Source organism: Globicephala melas, chromosome 1 (genome assembly GCF_963455315.2).
Source record: "Globicephala melas chromosome 1, mGloMel1.2, whole genome shotgun sequence".
NCBI lineage: Eukaryota > Metazoa > Chordata > Mammalia > Artiodactyla > Delphinidae > Globicephala > Globicephala melas.
The window spans coordinates 91,806,871-91,829,913 of NC_083314.1; the positions used below are offsets into that span (position 1 = coordinate 91,806,871).

A 23,043-nucleotide genomic window follows, 5' to 3' on the forward strand; every position below is an offset into this window, starting at 1 on the left:
TGGAATTTATGCACTAAAATGTTCATCACTACTTTATTTATACCACCAAAAAATGGGAAACAACCCTAGGGACCAGTGGTGGTAGGCTAAGTAAACCACATTATATCCGTTTAAGGAAACATTATGTTGACAGTAAAAACTTTTGTTCCTGAGAAACTTAATGAAATGAAAACATGTATATCCCCTAATGTTAAGTAAAAAGAGAAGGATATCTGTACATTCTGCTCAATTTTGCTGTGCACCTAAAACTGCTCTAAAAACAGTTAATTGTCTATTAATTTTTTAAAAAGAGGAGGATACAAAAAATTACGGTTACAATATAATGTAAAAAAAAAAAAGATGTAAGAAAACGCCTGGGAAGGGAAATGTTAACAGTGGTTGCCCTATGGGTGGTGGGATCATTTGCAGGTGATTTTTTTCCCCTCTAAATATACATTTAAATTTATTTTTAAATTGGCCCTCAGGTGCACAGAATTGGGTTAACCGTAATCCCTATTTCATAACACACTCTTATCATTATTCCAGGCATGGCCACTTCTGTTTGTTTAGTTGGTTGTTTTGCCAGTCATTTTGATAATGGATTAAGTACCCAGAAACATAACACTCAAAACAAAAGCCTCCCTAACCATTCCTCCCACACTCACCCTCCCTGTGACCCTCCCTGCTCAAAATAACCTTGAGCCCCAATCTCATGTTTATCTTTTCATTGCTTTCCTTTTTATGTAGTTCTATTGTATCTATTGTGGGATTGCCACTCCCTTGCAATGTCTTCCGCTCATTTTTTCCTGAGTCTCTTGCAAAGGGGGGAGATGTGTGTTTATTTCTAGACAAAAGAAATTCTTCTTCACTCAAGCAGGGAGTGTTGATATAATGGTAACTGACGAAATGCCATTTTAACTATTTTTCATTCAAACCCTCTATGGTCATTCCAGTAATAGCCACGCTCAGCTCAGAAGCTGTGATTCGACACCTGAACGTATGGTGGTCAAATCCCGCACTCCCAGTGAAGGGAGGTGTTAAGGCGCCCTTGAGCTTCATTGGGACCCAGGCCTACTTCGGAGGAAGACCCACTTTCCTTGGTCTCACCCTCTGGTTTGTCTCAAGATGTTTCTGGGCCATTTCTGCCTCATGGGACACAGTTGACCCACGCGGAGTCCAGCTGAATAAATTGAAGGCCTCTGGGCCAAGCTTCCTCAAGGTCCTACTAATCCCAGGGTCCCCAGGCTGACTTCTGAATTCAGGGATTTCATTTTTATCTCTCAAGCTCCTGGTAAATATCTCACCAAGAGACCTCTTATGAGCATCAGTTGTCTGTCTTCAGACCAGTAGGTCTTAACCAAGGACCCTTATCAGAATCACCTGAGAAGCTTTTAAAAACTACGGATGCCTAGAATCAACACCATCCCAAGAGATTCTGTAAGTCTGCTATCAGGAATTTTAAAGCATTCCCCCAAAGACTAGATATACACTTTTGGTTAAGAACCATATCATCAGACAATGCCTGGCCAAGGCCCATGCCTGCTTTTGGTCTTCAGCAAATTCTTCAAGGTAATGACAGCTCCCCAGTTACCTGGCTTTTAGCCCCAGGTTTCAGGAGATGTTCATCTTTTGTTTTCCTCATGCCTCCTAGCAAATTGACATCCACTTTCTGACTATCAGGAAAAGGGCCAACTGTGTCTGAGAGACATTTTGGCTACTGTGGTTCCCTGCAGACCTTTTAGATCTCTTTCACTCCCTGGTTTTTCTCTGCCTATCTCTCTGTCTCGTTTTATCTTTCTCTCTCGTTTTATCTCTCTCTCTCTGTCCCTCCCCCGTCTCTCATCTCAGTTTACCCTGCAGCTTTGTTCTTTTCTCCATGAAATAGGCACCTGCAGACTTCCATCCTCCACTTCTGACCCAAGAGGCAAAAGGATTTCTCTCTCGAGGACTAGTTTGAAATATCCTGCAGAAAGACCACATTTGAGAAGCAATTCCAGTAATGGCTAAGAGCATGGACTCCAGAGCCAGAGCTCAAATCCTAGCTGTGTGAACGGAGACAAATTAGTCAACCTCTATGTGACTCAGTTTCCCCATCTGTAAAATGAAGATGATAACTGCACCTACTTGGGTTGTTGAGAGGATTTAATGGGCTAAAATGCTCTCAGAGCAGCGCCTGGTACGTGGTGAGTGCTATCTAAGTAGGGTGACCACGTGTCCTGCAGACAACCCAAGAATGTTTAATTTGCTTCAACTCTCTAAAAGCAGGAGAAAGAAGGTGAGCTCTTTTGTTGGACATAATTCTAAAACATGTGTCAATATTGGTATATATGTCCATGCCACTCTCTCACTTTGTCCCAGCTTACCCTTCCCCCTCCCCGTGACGGACTGTCCATTTTACATCCTCGATTCATCTTGCCTTTCTTCCCATTCCCACATCACCCACTCTTGTCAGGCTGCCTTTATGTTTCAACGGTGCTAGAGCATCCACTTCCCAGCTGGCTTCCTCACATCAGCTCTGGCCCCTTCCAGAATTCCAATGCATTTTCCACGCTCCGCATTGTAGCCAGAGTGATTGCTTTGACATACAAATCTGACTGTATTCCTGCTGTCCCTATCCCACCTCCACATCCCTAAAACCACTCAATGGTTTCCTGGTGCTTTCAGAATTAAGAAAAACTGCTTTAACAACCTGCCAGCCCCTGTAGAGCCTGGCCCTCATCTGTCTCTCCAGTTCCATCAGTTCCACCTAGTTTGCTCTACCCACAGCGGCCTTCCTTCAGTGCTCGTAATCGCCAAGCTTCCCTGTGCCACCGGGCCTTTGTACATGCTAGTTTCTTCCTGGAAGTCTCCTTCTCCCCCCACCCCCCTTTAAAGAAATACTCATAGACTTTATTTTTTACAGCGCTTTTAGGTTCACAGCAAAATTGAGCAGAAAGTATAAAGAGTTCCCATATACCCTGTTTCCCACCCTCCCCGCACCCCAACACACACACACACACACACACACACGGCCTCCCCTACCATGAATATCCCACACCAGTGTGTGCATTTGTTATAATCCATGAACCAGCATCGACACATCATTATCAACCAGTCCATAGTTTACATTACGGGTCACTCTTTGTGGTGTACATTCTATGGGTGTGGATAAATGTACAAGACAGATATCTTACAGTATCATACGGAGTATTTTCGCTGCCCTTAAAATCCCTTGTGCTCCACCTATTCATCCCTCCTTCCTCCCAAACCCCTGGCAAACACTGATTTTTTTTTGTATTGCCTGCATAGTTTTGCTTTTTTCAGAATGTCATAGTTGGAATTATACAGTATGTAACCTTTTCATATTGGCTTCTCTCACTTAGCAATATGCTTTTGTAAGGTCTCTCTGTGTCTTTTCATGGCTTGATAGTTCATTTCTTTTTAGTGCTAAATAATATTCCATTGTTTGGATGTACCACAGTTTATGTATCCACACACCTACTGAAGGACATCTTGGTTGCTTCCAAGTTTTAGCAATTATGAATAAAGCTGCTATAAACATTTTTTGTGTGGACATAGTCTTCAACTCATTTGAGTAAGTACCAAGAAGTACGATTTCTGGGTCCTATGGTAAGAGTACGTGTAGTTTTGTAAGAAATCACCGAACTGTCTTCTAAAGTGGCTGCTCCATTTTGCGTTCCCACCAGCAACGTGGGAGAGCTCCTGCTGTTCCAGGTGCTTCCCAGAATCTGGCATTGCCCGTACTTTGGATTTTGGCCATTCACGTATACATATATATTAGTGTATAGCGGTATTTCATTGTTGTTTTAATTTGCAATTTCCTAATGACTGTGATGTTCAGCATCTTTTCAGATGCTATTTACCATCTGTATATTATCTTTGATGAGATGTCTGTTCAGATCTTTTGCCCATTTTTAAAATTAGATTGTTTCCTTCTCCCTTTTTGACCTCAGTAAATCCTTCCTTCTCATCTTTTAGATCTTAACCCAGTAATCTCTTCTTTGCATCTTTATCTAGATTAAAAAAAAAACAAAACTCATACATTCCTAGAGCACTGTGTACCTCTTCTTCACAGTTATCAGAGTTGTAATTTAGTATTTATTTGTCTAGTTATTGGAATGATGTCTGTAAGAGCAGACACCACATCTGGTTTCATTCCCTGGTGTGTTGGTGTGCCCAGCGCTGTGCTTAACACATGGTGGGCGCCACACAAATATCTGTGGAGTGAGGAATAAACTAATAACCTCAGTGAGAAAGAAGGCGGAGCAGGAAGGAGGGGTCATGTAAAGAAACCATTGCAAACACAGAGTGAGTCCAGAATTTCAAAGAGCGAGTGTAACAGTGGGAGGGCCAAAAACAAAAACCAAAAAGCACAAACCTGTAAGACTGGTGTCAGGAATCCTAACGTGTAAAATGAGCTGAGGCTTAAACAAATGACTGAGACCACAGAAAGACTGTTCTAGAAATTTATTTGGAGCAGGAAAAATAACAAGGAAGAGCCAGACCCCACATTTAGTGTGGCAGAATGGGGCATAACTTTTAATGCATAATGTTTCTCTCCCTCAAGAGTAATTCTCAAGCCAGAAAGTGTAAAAGGCAAACTGCAGAAGAAGGATGTCAAGCTCAAGATCAGTGAAGAGAAAAAAAAAAAAAAAAGATCAGTGAAGAGTTTTGGGAGTAACTAGCCACCACTGTGTGAGCTCTGGTTTTGGATGAATCTCGTCAGAACTTGGAAATATGATTGCAGAGTCACTGTCCGTGATTTCTGAGAAATTTGGGAAAGGAGCCAATAGCCAGGGAGATGTGAAATGTTTCTCAGTCTTCAATCAGGGAAAGAATGTGCATTCGGGTGAATTTATTGACTTCTGACTTACAAACTTGACATTGATTCATGGCACAAGTATGTACTAGATTTGTAATTGGATGCCTAGAAAGTAAAATTTTCTGTCTTTCTACCTCAGTAAGCCACCATTTCAAAGTCACCAGGCAGCAAGGTGGAGGCAGTGAATCATCTCGGAGGAAGTCTTTGTTCCTAGAAAAATTTCACGATTGATACCTTCTGTTGTGTAAATGTAGGCAGCTAGGCATCCATTATCCTCAGAATAGAATATAACTGGACATTTCCCCTAATGTAGAGCTTGATAAAGGCTGTTCTCCATATTTCTTGGTATGAATAGCTGGGTTGCTAGAAGGAATTGGGCAAATTTATGCAGGTGCAAGGAGCCTTCAGGAAGAAAAAGAATCAGGATAATTCCCTTCTCATTTGAGGCTAAATACTATCAATATTAGATCCTCTCTGATGGGTTGAAATGGTCACACCTGAAAAGATGACCAAGCACCTCCCCCACAAGGGGGACACTAACCATGGGGGAGGGGAATTGTGCAATGGTGACAAGATCTTCCTCCAGCACCGTGTGTGGCTGAGGTCAAAGCACTCACCCAGCCCAGCTGCCCCAGCAGAGAGAGTTTGGAGTAGTGAAAAAGAAGGTAAGGGGGCAGGGCACAACTTTTAAAAGAATGGCAATTTTAGGACATGACAAAAACTGGTTAGAACCAACCAGGTCCAAGATGGCAGAAGATTACACTTCCAGTGGACCTTGAGCCTCATTAAACACTCCTCATAACGCATTAGCATGCTAAATGACAAACTCACCAGTGCCATGACAGTTCTGAGGCCAATCATAAAAGGTCAAAAATTGGGTGGTGGCCCAATTCCTGGAAATTTCCACCCCATCCCCGAAATAGTTGGAATAATCCTCCCATTCATTAGCCTGTGACATTACCCAGCCCATAAAAACTAACCACCCCATATTTCAGGGCCTGTCGCCTTCTGAGATGGCCACGCTCTGTCTGTGGAGTATGTTTCTCTCTAAATAAATCCACTTCTTACCTATCACTGAATTCTGTGATGAGACATCAAGAACCTGAGCTTCATTAAGTCCTGAGATCAGGTGTGTGATTTCAGTTAAAAGACAGTGGGTTCCACTCTCACCACTATCATTCAACATAGTTTTGGAAGTTTTAGCCACAGCAATCATAGAAGAAAAAGAAATAAAAGGAATACAAATCAGAAATGAAGAAGTAAAGCTGTCACTCTTTGCAGATGACATGATACTATAGACAGAGAATCGCAAAGATGCTACCAGAAAACTACTAGAGCTAATCAATGAATTTGGTAAAGTAGCAGGATACAAAATTAATACACAGATATCTCTTGCATTCCTATACACTAATGATGAAAAATCTGAAAAAGAAATTAAGGAAACACTCCCATTTACCATTACAAAAAAAGAATAAAATACCTAGGAATAAACCTACCTAAGGAGACAAAAGACCTGTATGCAGAAAACTATAAGACATGGATGAAAGAAATTAAAGATGATACAAACAGATGGAGAGATATGCCATGTTCTTGGACTGGAAGAATCAACATTGTGAAAATGACTCTACTATCCAATGCAATCTACAGATTCAATGCAATCCCTATCAAACTACCAATGGCATTTTTCACAGAATTAGAACAAAAAATTGCACAATTTGTATGGAAACACAAAAGACCCCGAATAGCCAAAGCAATCTTGAGAAAGAAAAACGGAGCTGGAGGAATCAGGCTCCTGGACTTCAGACTATACTGCAAAGCTACAGTAATCAAGACAGTATGGTACTGGCACAAAAACAGAAATATAGATCAATGGAACAGGATAGAAAGCCCAGAGAAAAACCCACACACATATGGTCCCCTTATTTTTGATAAAGGAGGCAAGAATATACAATGGAGAAAAGACAGCCTCTTCAATAAGGGGCGTTGGGAAAACTGGACAGCTACATGTAAAAGAATGAAATTAGAATACTCCCTAACACCATACACAAAAATAAACTCAAACTGGATTAAAGACCTAAATGTAAGGCCAGACACTATAAAACTCTTAGAGGAAAACATAGGCAGAACACTCTATGATATAAATCACAGCAAGATCCTTTTTGACCTACATCCTAGAGAACTGGAAATAAAAACAAAAATAAACAAATGGGACCTAATGAAACTTCAAATTTTTCGCACAGCAAAGGAAACCATAAACAAGACAAAAAGACAATATTTGCAAATGAAGCAACTGACGAAGGATTAATCTCCAAAATTTACAAGCAGCTCATGCAGCTCAATATGAAAAAAACACACAACCCAATCCAAAAATGGGCAGAAGACCTAAATAAACATTTCTCCAAAGAAGATATACAGATTGCCAGCAAACATGAAAGGATGCTCAACATCACTAATCATTAGAGAAATGTAAATCAAAACTACAATGAAGGGGCTTCCCTGGTGGCGCAGTGGTTGAGAGTCCGCCTGCCGATGCAGGGGACATGGGTTCGTGCCCCGGTCCGGGAAGATCCCACATGCCGCGGAGCAGCTGGGCCCGTGAGCCATGGCCGCTGAGCCTGCGCGTCCGGAGCCTGTGCTCCGCAACGGGAGAAGCCACGACAGTGAGAGGCCCACATACCACACACAAAAAAAAAACTACAATGAGGTATCACGTCATACCGGTCAGAATGGCCATCATCAAAAAATCTAGAAACAATAAATGCTGGAGAGGGTGTGGAGAAAAGGGAACCCTCTTGCACTGTGGGTGGGAATGTAAATTGATACAGCCACTATGGAGAACAGTATGGAAGTTCCTTAAAAAACTAAAATTAGAACTACCATACAGCCCAGCAATCCCACTACTGGGCATATACCCTGAGAAAACCATAATTCAAAAAGAGTCATGTACCACAATGTTCATTGCATCTCTATTTACAATAGGCAGGATATGGAAGCAACCTAAGGGTCCATCAACAGATGAATGGATAAAGAAGATGTGGCACATATATACAATGGAATATTACCCAGCCATAAAAAGAAGCAAAATTGAGTTATTTGTAGTGAGGTGGATGGACCTAGAGACTGTCATACAGAGTGAAGTAAGTCAGAAAGAGAAAAATAAGTACCATACGCTAACATATATATATATACATATGGAATCTAAAAAAAAAAAAAAAAGGTTCTGAAGAACCTAGGAGCAGAACAGGAATAAAGACACAGACCTAGAGAATGGCCTTGAGGATATGCGGAGGGAGAAGGGTAAGCTGGGATGAAGTGAGAGAGTGGCATGGACATATATACACTACCAAATGTAAAATAGATAGCTAGTGGGAAGCAGCCGCATAGCACAGGGAGATCAGCTCAGTGCTTTGTGACCACCTAGAGGGGTGGGATAGCGAGGGTGGGAGGGAGACACAAGAGGGAGGAGATATGGGGATATATGTATATGTATAGCTTATTCACTTTGTTATAAAGCAGAAACTAACACACCATTGTAAAGCAATTATACTTCAATAAAGATGTTAAGGAAAAAAAAAAAAAAAGAGAGAGTGGGTTCAAGTCCCAATCTAGGTTTTGGCTGGCTTCAAGCCCCATGTGAATTGCACGGTTTCAGTAGGAGCCCACGTGTGACACATTCTTATGTAAGCTTGATGCCAGGGAAGACTGTCCATGGCCTGTGAAGAGAGCTGGGTGGGATGTTGACATTAATGCACACAAACTGGGTGGGGCCTTCTTCCTTCAGCAGTGATATAAGTGGCAGCAGCAGAGAGAGCCTGGGTCGCCTTGGCAAGTCACTGCCCAAACTGTACAACCATACGCAGGGAGCAGGGAGATAGAAATTTTTGCTGATTTGGTGCACTGGACTGAACAATGTTCCCTCCACCTCCCCCCCAAGTTCATGTCCATCTGAAACCTCAGAATGTGACCTTATTTGGAATAGGGTCATTGCAGTTGTAATTAGTTAAGATGAAGTCACACTGGCCCTAACTTTAATAAGACTGGTATCTTTGTAAGAAGAGAGGATTATACATAAAGACCCCTAGGGAAGAAGTCCACGTGACCACAGAGGCAGAGACTGTAGTGATGCACCTGCAGGCCAAGGAATGCCACAGATTGCTGGGAGACCCAAGAATCTAGGAGAGAGGCATGGAACAGATGCTGCTTGATTTCAGACTTCTGGCCTCCTGGACTATGAGAGAATAAATTTTTGTTGTTGTAAGCTACCAAGTTTGTGGTACTTGGTTACAGCGGTCCTAGAAAGAAATTGATTCTGTAGCTTGGGGATTCAAGACAGCAATCTGAAAAGTAAGAAATGATGTGAATATTATTTGAATCCCAATCTGGTAAATCAAGTTAGGCTAGTCACAGCTTATTAAACAGCCATCTTAGCTATTTGGATCAACAAGAAAATGCAGAAATGACATCTTATAGTATTTTTAGGGCTAAATTAGAGAAATGTGGGTTAGGTGATAATACAAGTATGAGGGTTGTCTGAGAGCTTCACACTCATTGGGATGGACTGATTAATGCTGACCCATAGAAGATTGCATGACTCTGTGCTTTTATCATGACTTGGATAAGACTTTGAATGTGTTCTTGTCAAATGTATAAGTAATACAAAGTTGGTAGGGATAATATGATAGATGACAGATCCCACGTTCAAATTAATCAGAATAGCTAGAATGATGAAACAAAGGCCCCGAGGTGACATTTTATGGGGAAAAATGTAAAGTGAAACCTTTGGTTTCCCAAAGTCAGTTGCAAGAATGAACTGAGGTGACCTGGTTTGAGAACAATTCATGGGAAATATTCTGGAGATTCACAGTTGACGTTAGTTTGAAAGGCAGCAACGTGACATGGTCACTCAAAAAGGTAATAAAATTTTAGATCGCATTGATACAGCTGTACCAATAATGACTAACTCATTAATCAAGTTCCTTACAGATAGGTGAAAATGATTTGAATATGGGTCATCAGAGTGTTTCCTGGGAAGACCAGACGATTAGCGACTTGCTGTGATACACAGGAGTAACGAAGTGAGTGTATTGACGAGGGGAGGTAAGTGGTTTCTAGGAAAATGCTCAGCATATATTAAATATGAAACAAGCAGCCTCAAGACTCCAAACTGTTCTTTCCCCATGCTGTCCTTCCACGCCGAGGAGTCAGAGGATCTGAAGCAGACCAGGCAGGAGATATGGGTGTGGCTACTGCCCCTCGCCGTCAAGGTAAACCAGAAGATAACCGGCGCCTGCAGAACTGCGAGAGTGCCCCAGGCCTGCCAGACTGAGCACTCCTCACTCCCCTTCCCCTGCAAAGGCTCTTGCGTCCCACACCAACCGCAAGGTATGCAGAGAAGGAAATTCTGGGGACAGTAGCTTCAGCTTAGCTACATCCATACCATGCAAATCCCACACCACATAGGAAAGACTATCTTTGAACTTTTCATTTAGAAATAATATTAGACTTACAAAAAAATTGCCGAAAGAATTCCTGGATACCCTTCACCCAGCTTTCCCCTATGTTAACATCTGATGCAGGCGGAGTACAATGATCAAAACCGGAAAACAGAGACTTCCCTGGTGGCACAGTGGATAAGACTCCTCGCTCCCAGTGCAGGGGGCCCAGGTTCGATCCCTGGTCAGGGAACTAGATCCCACATGCGTGCCGCAGTTAAGAGTTCACATGCCGCAACTAAGAAGGCTGCCTGCTGCAACTAAGTCCCGGTGCAATCAAGTAAATAAATAAATAAAAATAAAAGTAGCTTTCTGTTAAAAAAAAACAAAACAGAAAATTAACATTGATCCTATTAACTCATTTGCAGATCCTACTGAAGTTAGGTCATCTGTCCCACTCATCTCCCTTTTCTGTTCTAGAACCCGAGCCAGGCTCCCACATAGCAGTTAGTTGTCATGTTTCCTTGGTCTCCTTCAATCTGGAGCAGTTCATCAGCCTTCTGAAAGAATATGTGAGGGTAACTTTGACAAACCAGAAAATGTCTAGAGTGGTGAGCATCTGGAAAGCAAGAACTCTGAGGAACCGTTTGCCAGGACTGGAGCTGTCAGCCTAGAGAGGAGAAGTCTTAAGGGGACATGTTAGTTGTCTTTAAAGTTGTCTTCAAACACTGGAGGAGCCTCATGCAGAAGGTGGAGTAGACTTATTCTGTGTTGCCCCAGGGAATGGAAATAGAACCAAGAGATGGTGTTACCAATACGAAGATTTCAGCTCGGTACCATGCAGAACATTCTATCAGTTAGTACCAACCAACCATACCCTGGACCTTGGCAGCACTGAGCTGGATCAGGACAGACAGATAGGCCTAAGTAACAAGAAGCCAGGTAGAGGCAGGGCAGGGGTAGGGTGGCAGAGCTGGAATAGCTGTAGGGCAGCTGGCCAGGGCCCTCATGACTTTAGGATGTCAGCCCAGGGGAGAGAGCAGAGCAGACAGAGGCTTGATTGGCAGGCCCAGCAGAGAAGGTCGGGGAGGCAACAGCTAGAACAGAAAACGCCTCCTCTATCAGGTTTGCTGCCAAAGTCCACTGTTAATAGGCAACTTGAGGCATTGCCCGCAAACCCACCAGTAGGCCGTCTGTCCAGTCTGTCTAGTCTGTCCACTCTCACAAGCTCTCTGACCTCTCAGGAGAGGGAGGGTCCCTGCAGGGTCAGAAATCATGTTCTTTGGTCTGGGAGTTCCAAGTTGGGAGCAAAGGTACAGGGACACCTCTTTGGGGGTACTGAGGTGCTCTGGGGGCTGATAAGGTGCCAAATCCCTGGCATGCTGTGGCCACGTCCCCCTATCCAGCCACAGGTCTTATGTCTGTCTTGCCATTCATCCATCATCTGACCCTCCACCCATCCGTTTATACCTTCATCCATCAAGCCAACATTTGTCTAACTTCCACTAGGTGCCAGGTTCTGTGTTGGACTCTGGGGGCATAATAATGAAAAACATCTTTCCTGCTCCCGAGGTGTTTATGGTTTAGCGGAAGGTGGGAGGATGGAGGTAATAAAACAATGAAGCTGTCACTGGGTGAAACACAGACTTCAGCTAAGGAAGTTTAGGTTTCCATTTAAAACTCACCCAATTGAGCAACTTCTAAGATGATTCAAAATCATCTGTAAGGAGTACAGAAAAGTTATTTGAATTTCCACAGGCAGTTTCAGATTTTACGTGAGTCACGAGAAATTCCTGGGACTGGAATCAGATTCAAAGAAATTCAATGTAATAAATATGTACTGTGCGCCAAGGAGGAGGAAAGGATTCACTACCCCAATCCCTCCCCTTTTTAGACTCAAGATTATGAGAACCTCTCTGATGAGCTGACATGTTCCTACCTAAGGACCACTGGTGGGAAGGGCCACCAAGAGCTGCCACCAGGAAGGCAGGGGCCTGTGAAGAGGTGGCTTGACTGTCGCCTCCTGAACCAGTTGCCCTAGCAGGGTGAGCCTGTGTGTAGGAACCCAGGAGTGATGCTTTCTCGGCGGCTGGGCATGACACCGAGAGCAGGAGTGTCCTCCCTTGAAAAACCACCATGGCCTGTGCAGGGAACTGAGCTGGGCGCCACTGTAGCTGTCAGCTGGGTGGGGCTGTCTGTGATCAATAGCCAATGTTCATCAAAGGACCTGAGTTCCAGGCACTCCTCTGTCACTCACTGGCCCTCTGAGTTGGCAAGTCCCCAAACTGGGGACATTATAATTCCCTTCTCAACAGAGTTGCTTAGAGGTTTAAAGACTAAATTGAGAGGTTATGTGGGAAGGCTCTCTGTTATAGAACAAGAGTGTGTTTCAGGAACCAGCTCTGGCCAGCATTTCCATATCCTTAGATGGGTAATCAAGCATCACCTCCTACTAATTTTCACTTTGACCTTGGGTGAGAGAAATTGTTGACAGAACATTAAATCATCGATTGTTTTGTCCTATTTTAGATAGTAGCATTCTTTGCTTTTTTTTCTTTAAACCCAACATTTCTAAGCCTAACTTTGATGTAAAATGGGGTAACACAATGTCTCTTAACAGGGTGATCGTAAAAATTAAATGAGGTGTCACGTGTCTACCAAGAGGCAGGGCCCGGCGCAGGCTTCACATGTGAAATCAATCCTTGCTTCCCTCCCATCTTACTCAATCTTTAGCTTGAATGAGCACATGCAGAGCAGAACTCAAAAACAGTTAATAACAGCTAACATTAATTGAGCACTTACTATAAGCAGGCACTGTGTTATGTGCCTTTTTTGTGTTATTTCATTTGATTCTCACGATAGTCCTATGGAAATTATGCAGTTACTAGCCCCATTTTACAGAAAGGAACGAGGAGCACAGAGAAGTTAAGTAACTTGGCCAAGAGCACACAGCTGGTGAATAATAGAGCCAGTGTACGAGCCCACACATCCTAGTCCCAGAGTGCTTGCTTCTGAGGGCTTGACTCTGCCGCCTCATTACTGGGGCGGAGACACAAATTCAGTTTCAACTCAGCTTGAAAGTTGAATAGTAATGAAATGTAGGTTACTTCTAATTTGTGCTAAACCTTGACTTAATGCGGCTTAGTTCCACCTGCTTTTCTCTGCCTATCAAAATCATCTCAACTATGTGTTTCAGTCTGCTTGTCTCCCTTAATTTGTTTGTACTGCTCACCTAAGCCAGGAGTAATTTGACCTTTTACACTTCAATAGTGCTAAATGCTTCGCATGCCTGAAAGAGAGAGAGGGCAGGAGAGAGAGAAACAAGGTTAACATAATATCATGCATCATAAATAGCAGTCTGGGTCCAGCTGGGCATAAAAAAATCAGGGCAAATAGAGGGAAAAAAGGGAGGATTCTCTTTTGAGTAATAAATTTAGAAGCTAACATTTTGCCCCTGAGAGGCGCAGTGCAAAGTAAGAATTTGTCATATCAAAGAAGCCTGGAAATGATACAAACTGTGGCCCTAGATATGATCAGTATGAAACAGAAAGAGAAGTCTGATGCAGTCGGTACCAAGGTGGAAGATACAAGGAAGGAAAGACATATAAGCAGCCAGGAAACCAGGGTCGCCATGGAAACCCACGGTGCTGGAAATGCAGCTCAGAAGCACAAGGAAAGGGAGAGCCCAGGCCAAGGATGTGGGTGCGCAGGATTTACTTGAAGGGGGCTCTGCCTGGCTCTTTGTGCTGGTGTCGGAGCCAGGAAGTATCCTGGTTTTCATAAAAACTGGGATGAACTATCCCACATTTATGCTTTGGACACTCATCATACATCTGCCCCTTAGTGAGGGCCAGGCTACAAAGATGAACCAAAAGTCACACTTGGCCTCAGGAAGCTTACCATCTACTGGGACAGACAGACTGGCAGGCGTGTGATGGCCATGCTGTGTAATGGATACTTTTATGGACTTGGGAAAAGAGGTGCAAAGAGGGGGCAGGTCCAGGTACAGGGAGGATGATGATATCTGGGCTGCAATTTGGAGAATGACGTGGTATTTTCCAGGTGGGTGCCACTGAGTGTCATCATCCCTGGCAGGGGAAACCTCATCTGCAGAGACACTGGAATCTGAGCTCGTTTGGCATCTTTGGGAAAGCATGTTGTGGGGTATGATTGGAGGAGAGGGTCTGTGTGGGAACACAGTGAGAGATGGGGCTGGAAGGGTGGGTAGGAGTCAGATCACAGATTATGCCTTTTAGCTTATCCTGAAGATGCCTCTTGTCTCTGATGGATTGCTGAGAACCCTGAACACAGCAGACTTTGCCTGCCTAGGTGCTGCTGTGCTCAGGGGCAATACTTTTTAGTATTTTTCAAACTATAGGTCACAACCCCCCTAGTGGATAATGAATTTTTTTTAAATAATGAAATAGACTAAAGCAGTGCCTTTTGCATGGATGGCCTGCTTTTTTTTTTTTTTTAATTCCAACCTGTCATGGACTGATACTTTTGTAAAATACAAGACAATAAAAATTAATTACTAGAAAAAGGATCATGCTCTTAGATGTCACAGTAACATCAAATTGCTATAAAAGTTTCTAAAAACACCTACTTTACTGAGATATAATTCACATATCATACAATTCACCCATCTAAAGTGTACAAGCCAATATTTTCAGTATATTCACAGAGTTGTGCAACCATTACCACAACCAATTTTAGAACATTTTCATCACTCCTGAAAGAGGCCTTCTACCCCTTAGTAGTTAATCCCCTTTTTCCTCCAGACCCCCTCTTCCCAGCCTTAGGCAGTCACTAATCTACTTCTATCTTTATAGATTTGCTTATTCTGGTCATTACATACAAATGGAAGCATGCAATAATGTGATCTTTTGTGACTGGCTTCTTTCTTTAGCATAATGTTTTCAAGGTACGTGCATGTTGTAGCATGTATCAGTACTTCAATTCTTTGTATGGCCAAATAGTATTCCATCATTGGAATATATCACGTTATTTATCCGTTCATCAGTTTACAGATATTTGGGTTGTTTCCATCTTTTGGCTATTACAAATAATGCTGCTATGAACATTTAAGTACAAGTTTTTGTGGGAAGGTATGTTTTGATTTCTCTTGGGTCTATACACCCAGGAGTAGAATTGCTGGGTCATATAACTCTATGTTTATCTTTTAAAGGAACTGCCATACTGTTTTCGATAGCAGCTGCACCACTTTACATTCTCAATAGCAGTGTATGGAGGTTCCAATTTCTCCACATTTTCATCAACACTTATTACTGTAGCCATGCTAGTGGGTGTAAGTGACATCTCATTGTGGTTTGTGTTTGCATTTCCCTGATAGCTAATGATGTCAGGCATCTTTTCATGTGCTGTGCACTTAATTTCTGCACTTATTTCCTCCCTGGCTGCTGATAAGCAGTTCACAGACCACAATTCAAGTAACACTGGACTAGAAAATGTGAGTGCATTACATGGAGTGAGGTTAAGTGTTATTTCAGAAAACTTCTGTTTCGGTTAGATACATGTGTTTATGTGTTCAGGACTGAGATAATAAAATGTATTTGTACTTCTTATTGTTTGAATCCCTTCCTGACATCCATATTCATGTAAAACGGCACAGGCCATCCTTGAAGAGGGACATTGTCCTTCCAAATATACCTCATGGCCAAGTGCCACTGCCTGAGCCCTGAGAAAATCTGACTGGCAGCTTCAAAATATGAAACTAATAAAAAAGGGCTTAAGTCCCAAACCAATTTAATTACTAAAATAGATCTACTGTTTTGAACTCAGTGAAACATTTCAAAAAATTTTTTGAAAGACTATTTCTGTTGTATTTTAATGTTCTGTTAATTTGATAAGAGTTTTTTAAAACTTGACTTTATTCCACGAAAATGTGATAGCTTAAAAGAGTTGGTTGGCTCTGCGGTATTACCAAAGGCAGGTTATGCCTCGGTGGAGGCATGTTACACACCACTCATTTGTGTATGTGTTCATGTCTACGTGTACATGTGTGCACATGCAAATATCTTTGCTTCAACAGATGCTGCTGTTCACCCATGTTCATTGCAGCATTATTCACAATAGCCAAGTGGTAGAAGCTACCCAAGTGTCCACTGAAGGATAGAAGGGTTAGAAAACGTGATATAGACATACAGTGGAAAGTTATTCCGCCTTTAAAAAAAAAAAGGAAATCCTGACACATGCTACAGTATGGATGAAACTTGAAGACATGCTGCTAAATGAAATAAACCAGTCACAAAATGGCAAATCCTGTCTGGTTCCACTTAACATGACATATCTAAAGTACTCAAACTCATAGAGATAGAAGTAGAATGATGACGGCCAGGGGCCGAGGGGAGGGGAAAATGGGGACCTGTTAGTCAATGGATACAGAGTCTCAGTTTTGCAATATGAAAAAGTTCTAAAGGTCTGTTGCACAATACTTAATACTACTGAACTGTATACTTAAAGATTAAAATGGTAAATTTTATGTCATGTGTTTTTATACCATAATCTAAAATAAAATTAAAGATGATGCTACTTGGAGGCTACACCATTTAGCAGACAGAACTTTGGTGCTGGATTGACAAATCAGGATTTAAATCCTTACTCTACCTCTTCAGAGCTGTGCGACTTGGGTGAGCGACGTCAACCCTTGACACTTGAGTGCTTTCAACAGGAAAATAGCTAGTTCTTAGTGCCAGCAGGAGGGTTAGCTGGGAGTAAAGTGCCTGGTAGAAATTGAGGGGAGTCCAAAGAGCTGTGCCTTCCATGAGCAGTATACAACCTACGGCCCCCTCCCATTGCGCTCCTGTCTGTCTGTCTGTCTGTCTGTCCTTTGGTCTACCGGAGCCAGTTTGCAGAGATGTGGCGGTACTGCCGGGAGCTCCTGGTGCAATCACAGTGAGCCTCTCTCTGGGGACAACCTCCTGCTACCTAAACCTAAGTTACACCCTTGGAAAACAGGACTTTCTGCTCCTTGGGAAATTCTCTGAAGCTCTGAGGGATCCAGCCTTGGGGTTCCTTGTAAGAGTCTTTTACCAGCTCAGCCTGGCTTCCAGCCTCACAGAAGGCAACCAGAGACAAGTTGTGGGATTTTCGGTGTGTTTCAAGAGAAGCAGTGGGGACTTTCTGTACCCAGGAAAACTCCCCAGCCAGTCAAGGCCTCATCCCTTGGCTCAAGGCTTTGCTCTCATAAAACACACATTCCTGAGATCATACTAATACTCTTACAATTAAATAACTTTATAGTTTCCTAAGAGATTTCACATACAGAATATCCATCCAAACTTATCACAGACTGTGAGGTTGGGTTATCATCTCTGCTTTTACAGATGAACATTTTAATGAGCACCTACTTTATGTCAGGCCATTTTCTAGGCTCTTTCTCCCAAGTTATCTTCCTCTGTTTCGCAAATGGCCCAGGAAGGACTCAGAGCCAGAACTTCCATACATGATGTTTCTCCCAGAGCACCTCGGCTGCCTTCTGAGTCACTGGTGAACCATCAGGCCCCTTGCAGAGACCAGGTTTTACTGGGGCTAAGAGCACAGCAGGAAGGTACCTAAAAGAGACAGACCTGCTGGAGGAGAGTGCAGACAGGAGTGGTGAGATGAGGGGCCAAAGGAATGGGGAACCCAGCACTACAGTGGTCAAGACTCTGGGCCTGCCTGCCCTGCCTGAGTTTCCCAGGCTCTCTTGTTTTCTCTCCTCAGGACACCTCACCACAGAGCCCCTGCACTGTAGTGGGCAAGGTCACTGGCTCAGGAGGCAGACAGATCCGGCTCCAGTCTCTGCTAAGTCTTGTCCTCCCCATCAATACAATGGGGATAGTAAGAGCAGCTAGCTCTTAGGAGGCTGTGAGAGTTCCGAGAAATGATGTATTTACGTGAAGTGCTCAGCGCCACTCCTGCCACATGGAAGGAACTCAGTATATGCTGCCATGGTGCTTCGGCCCTGCCCTCCACAAGTTCCTGCGTCCATTGCCACAGCAAGTCCCTCTTTTCTCACCCAGTCCCGCCCCCGCCAAACCCACACCCTTGAAAAAGCCACAGGGAACTGCGTAAGAACCAGAGAGCCAGCTGGAATGCGAGAGGAGCAGGCAGAGACAGAGAGGCCCTACCATCTCCCCCTCCTCCTGGAGGACAGGCTGACCCTCAGGCCCAGCCTCTCCTAAATCCAAACTCCCTCCTTCCTGTTTACGCTATCAGCATCCTGGCATTTAACTTGGCCCAGGGGAGAGAAGCTGTGGGTTCAGCCTTAGGAGCGGCAAAGACCCTGGCCTGGGAAAGCCACTGGTCCAAGTCTCCCAGTGGGGCCGTCCCATCCCGCAGACAGGCTCAGAGCAGAGGAGCTGAGAGCTGGCAGGCCGGGGGCAGGCGTCACAGGGCTCACACCACCCAGGGAGCATTCTGCACAAACGCCATCTTATGGGGCTTCCACCACCCTCCTGCTACTGCCGCTGGTGACATCCCAGAGGAAGTCACTAGTCCTTAGAAGTCCTGCCCCGCCCCCTCCCCCTACGGCCCCTCCCAGAGTCCCACTGCCTTGGAATTTTCTCACCCTGTGGGTGAGTGTCCCACCATGGCTGCCTTGCTGATATTCTTGAGGAGATGTTTAACTCACACCCCCTCCAACTTTACATCTCCTCAGCAAGACTGCAAAGAAAGGGTCTTACTCCGGAGGTATCGTAACACAATGGGAAGACCGGGGGCTTTGCAGCCAACAGGCTGGCATTCAATCCTCAGCCATGCTATTTACTCAAAGTTCTCCGACCCCTTTGAACCTCAGTTTCCTCACATCTATAGTGACTCTGACGACACTTCCTGCAGAAGGTTACCATGGAGATTAAATCAGATGACATGTGACAGTACCTACCACACTGGGTATGTATAAAAGGCGCTCGATAAATATTGTTTCCTCCCACATCTTCCAGAGGGAGCGTCATGGGCCATAGCTTAGTCAATCGGCCAATTAGCATCCTGTACTTTTCAGAGTGTTATCTGGTGCTGTAGAAATGATTAGAGTGGGGAGGAGATATCGTCTCAGCCCTGGGGAAATTCCCAAATGGGTGAGGGAAACCATAATACATGCACTCTACTAGCAAACTAAGATGGTGCTACCGACACCTCCCTGGGCTCCTGAGACATTCGGAGGCCACCACTGCTGCTCTCAGGGGCCCGGCCAGCATAGCTGCAAGGCATTGCTTTCTGATAAGAAGTGGAGGCTGCAATACTCATTTAGGGCACGCTCTCTTTTTGTTCCAGAGGAACTCCCCAGATGGGCCTGTTAACTACCTAATGGCCTCTCTTGAAATGGAACTACGATTTCAAGAAAATTCTGACTGTGTCTATTGAAGGCAGAGTTGCAACTTTATGAACAAGGCTGCCGTGGACAAATGTGTTCTCACGAAGGAAGGGACAATGCTGATGAATGGCTATGGCAGTTTTCCTGTCCTTTTGCTCCCTGGGGGCCCTGGTGGTAGTGGCCATAAGGGCCAGAAGCTGATGACTATCTTGTGAGAGGCTGTGTGAGACTCTGGGCACAAATGCAGCTGCTATGGGACACAGGTGACAAAGTGAGGCACCGAAGTGGGAGACGCCAGCACCTCTGGTGGCTATTATGTCTATACCTTGCCCTCCTAATACGTCTTATATGAAGTAATTGCTGGTACATAGGAAAACTGTTAATGGCAGAGTAGCCAAGAAAGGAGACCCAGGGACCAAACCACCTGAGTTTGGGGCAAACCACTGAACTTCCCTGTCTTAGTTTCCTTGTCAACAAAATGAGGATACTGGTCCCCTGCTCCCAGGCAATTCATGTAGGGTACTTAGAATGGGGCCTGGTACAGGGCATGTTCTACAAAAGTGTCCACTGTTAGTCTTTAGCCACCTAAAATATTTGCCTTTCAGTGAATTCTCTCAGGTTTTCTAGGTCTGCAATTGTATCATCAGTAAATAATGAAAAACTGGTCAGTTCTCTTTTCATTATCCTACTTTCTATTTCTATGTTCTGCCTTATCTCACTGGCTATAACGTAGGCCCTTCTGGGGAATGGTAAAATCCATGCTGAATTTTCAAGCAGCTATGGGAAGGGTGGATGTGAGACAAGAATAACCAGAAGCAGAGCGCCGGCTGGGAAGCTCTTGTAGTAAGTTAGCTATGACGTGAAGATGGCTCCGTGGTGGATGACACCCCAGAAAACAGGAAGGGGGGCTCCAGCTAAGAGACACTTTAGAATAAGAGTCCACTGGCGTTGATGGTGATACTGATCATAAAAGTAAATGACTAAAACTGACCATCAAAGCAATTCTATTATAATTGATTCATCTGAAAAGGAGGGAAAGAAAGGCAAAAATTCATAATCTTACTTTACGGTTAGTTTTGAGACAATGGATTTGGGAGAAGTTTGCATATACTTTTATGTTCTACTGTATCTCCACAGTTTGTCACAAGTTAGCTATTTCCAAAATACTTTACAATTCATTAATGTGTGTAAAAGTGTTTCTAGTTTAAAAGCAAACACACATTTTGCCTTATTTTGCCTTCACAAAATCCCTGTGGTAGATATTACTGAAGCATCGGATGTGAGGTACTGTAACATAGTGGATAAAAACATGGCTCTGGTGTTTGAAACCTGGCTTACTGGCTGTGTGACCTCTGGTAAGTCACTTAACCTCTCTGTGCCTCAGTTCTGCATCTATAAGATGGAGATAATGATATGCTCCCTGTCATGATGTGGTTTGGTGATATAGTTAAGTACCTGTTATTACGAATATGGAACTTCAGGGCTTGCAAAGCTCTCTTCCTTTCTTACCTGACCTTCTTTGAGGCTCATACACTTGTCACACATCCCCTTTCAATTCACACTGCCGTTGAACCATGACCTGTCCTGTTACTGTGTGCCTGGTGAATGTGCCTCTGTCTTGAAACCCTGGTTCAGTCAGGAGAGTGGTGCTCCCCTGGGTGGTGAGCCTGAAGGCTCAGTACGGTCTTCAGGAGGGGAGATGTGTGAACCTGCTGGGTCCTGGAGGCATGGCAGGGGCTCAGTTCCCATGCCCTGATTCCATAGCAGCCCCTCTGATTAGGGTGGCTGTAGAACCTACGGTGGTATTAGATAATTAGTCCAGGGCAGCAGGCCTGAGCCAGACCTGCCCTGGGCAACCAGGATGTGTGGTCACCCAGCCTATGAAGGAACCTTTTTCTCCCCACACCAAAGTCTTGGTCTCACGTCTCAGCCCGACGCTGGCCCTCTGCCCTTCTATCACACACGGGCACACACAAAACTCCACGATAGATTCTGTGCCAGGGCCTGTTCTCCTTGGTCACACCACCGAGGCATGCAGGGAGGAAAGACAAACAACGAAGGAATGGAAGGCAGAGACCACCAAGCACCTGCAGGTGCAGGCTCCAGCGCTCCCAGGCCATCGAGGGGCCCATGGAGAGGCTGGGGCTGGTGGGGAAGGAGAGGACCTCTGGGAGACGGAGGTTTGGGGGAGCAATCTGCAGGGGTGTCTGAGGAGGGACAGGGTGTGGTACGGAAGAGAAGGCATGGCATGTGTGTAGGCAGACGCAGAAACGGGTCAGGCCCACGGCAGAGCTGGGAACAGCTATGTGGCTCCGTGGAAAATCCCAACCAGAGGCAAGAATTCCATTCAACAAGTGTTTACAGCACCTACTCAGTGCCAGGAAGAGGGCCAGGCTGAGTCACTGGGCACGACCCTGCCCTGGCGCCACTGCGTGGCTGACAGAGGGGCCTCAAGGGCCACCGGAACAGATGAGGGGCTTAGAGAGGGTGCAGGAGCCAGGCCTGGGGCTGAGGCTCGCCTGGCTCTGGGCAATACCTCAGCCCTGGGGGGATCTGAACTCAGTAGCCAGCTGGGGCCCTACCCATGGCAAAGCACTGGTGAGTCACAGACCACCAGGGATACTGCCCAGGTTGAGGCAGGGTGAACCGGGGGGTCAGAGGGAACTGAACTGGCTACCATAGCACACCATGGGGCAGGCGGCATGAGAAGAGGCGTCAACAGGCACTCAAGCTAAACAGGCCCTTTCCTTCCTTCCCCCCAGAGGCAGCCCCAAAGCTGAGGATGCTGAGACTAAGGGGTGGGGTAGGGGAGGAGCAAGAGGCGCTCTGCCTGCCTCTCTCATCTGTTTCTTACTCTATCCTTTCCTCCACATCCTCACGGTTCCACTACGTCTCTAACCCACCCCTGGTTTCACTCACCTGGTGCCCCATTGCCACAGGGTCCCTGTCCCGCTGTGGGTACACTGGCCCTACCCTCTCATGCCTCATTGTCCCAGCACTCATGGCCGGAAGACCAGAAGTAACACTAGAACATCCTCCAGTTCTAGATTCAGGCTTCCCGTCCCCTTGCCTCCAAGCTCTCCACAGCAGGCCCCTGAGACCCTGGGCAGGCAGCGGCTGATCCCCCAAAAGTGACCCCACAGAAAGTATGGTGAAAGTCAAAAACACTAGCCTGCCTGGGTGAGAGCAACCCTCTGTGGCCATTCCCCAGGAAATGGCACCCCAACAGGTCAATGCAGGAGTGGGCTACTGCTGAGGTGCTATCTCAAGAGGGCCTCGAGTTTGCAGAGCTACTGACAGCTTGCAAAGCACTGTCACAGCTGATCTTTACAGAAACCCCAGCGCCACCATGATCCCATTGTACAGATGAGGAAACTGAGGCTCAGGGATGTTAACTGCCCAGCCCAACCTGGGCAGCTAAGTGGTAAAACCTGGACTGGAACTCAGGCCTGTCACATTCCGGGCCCCACACTCTTTACATTAGACCAACATCC

The 23,043-nt window shown here is 44.9% G+C and overlaps 1 long non-coding RNA gene across 1 annotated transcript in view; it reads right to left on the minus strand.

The window, feature by feature from the left end:
* LOC115859704 (uncharacterized) overlaps positions 1–23,043 on the minus strand; it is a 30,329-nt gene that overhangs the window by 5,842 nt on the left and 1,444 nt on the right. The window contains exon 2 of the long non-coding RNA XR_009564469.1: positions 17,604–17,825. This is a non-coding gene — a long non-coding RNA (uncharacterized lncRNA). The remainder of the gene's footprint in view (positions 1–17,603; positions 17,826–23,043) is intronic.